The sequence below is a fragment of the Verticillium alfalfae genome, genomic scaffold, assembly GCF_000150825.1.
Source record: "Verticillium alfalfae VaMs.102 supercont1.1 genomic scaffold, whole genome shotgun sequence".
In the NCBI taxonomy this organism is placed as follows: Eukaryota; Fungi; Ascomycota; class Sordariomycetes; order Glomerellales; family Plectosphaerellaceae; genus Verticillium; species Verticillium alfalfae.
This window is the reverse complement of record NW_003315038.1, coordinates 2,355,789-2,356,877: the sequence shown is the minus strand read 5'-3', so window position 1 is coordinate 2,356,877 and position 1,089 is coordinate 2,355,789.

Genomic DNA, 1,089 nt, shown 5'->3' with positions numbered 1-1,089 from the left:
GCAGCCGTCCCGAATGCGCTCTTGGTGCCAACCAGCCCCAGTACCCTCGCCAACAATTTTAACAGACATGCCAAGCGAGCTGCCAAGGTTGGGGGTAACGAGACACAGAGTGTTGAGCAAGGTATGGACGGCATCGGCGGGGAAAGACGAGTCGTGGGTAGGAGGGGGAGCAGGGCAGAGGGAGTCATACCCATGGTGCCTCATCACGGGGTGAAGCAATCCGGAGTGGCACACGCCGGATTCCCTAGGACAAGGGGCGACGACAGGCTGAGGTGGGGGGGAGGGTTTCAGGGGGTGACGTCAAAGTCGATGTCGATGATTTCTTGCCTCTCTACGTTTTGCTCACTGGCTGTCAGCATGTGGTGTCGACATGTTGAGGATCCAACATCCAGCATCGTCAGGCTGGGTGTGGCCAGCCAGGCCAGGGCTGGGCCATCGCGGGACAGCTGGCTATGCGTTGTGCGTACCTTGATCAGCTGGGCAGATTGGTTCCAGAGGGAGCCAGCGGCGGAGGAGGAGGACGAGAAGAAACAGGAGGCCAGGCACACAAGCAGTAGCTAGCAATAGCGATAGAAAACGTCTGCTATGAAGTTCGGGCAGGATGGCTGGCGGTACTGTTCTGGCGGCGAAGGGTCAGATAGGTCAAGGTATAGATGGCACTGGATGATTGCTAATGACGGCCAGGGCCCAGGGCAATTGATGAAGTCGCCTGGTGTGTGATTAGGGGACCGCATTATCTAAGCTCCCGTTGTTCCAGGGTTCCCAGCCAGGGTTGGGGTCGAGTGTGCCAGCTTTTGCCATGGCTGGAAAGGGGAAGGGCGGTCAAGTGACGGGAGTTCCTGGGCCTGGCGCGCCTGGCAGACTGCTGCTGTTACTGACCTGCCAGGCCCCTGTTGGGCCTGTGAGCACAGCGCCAGAGAGGCGCGGGGTGCCGTGCTGCCACCGTGCGTCGAGTGTCAACCCGAAGCTGTTGAACATGCGCCAGGTGGTGTTGTTGGGGCTCTCGCACGGTGTCTTTTGTGCATCGGAGGGCGCGCCCGAACGAAGTACTGGATACCCACAGCACCGCGGCAGTAGTCGTAGGGAACA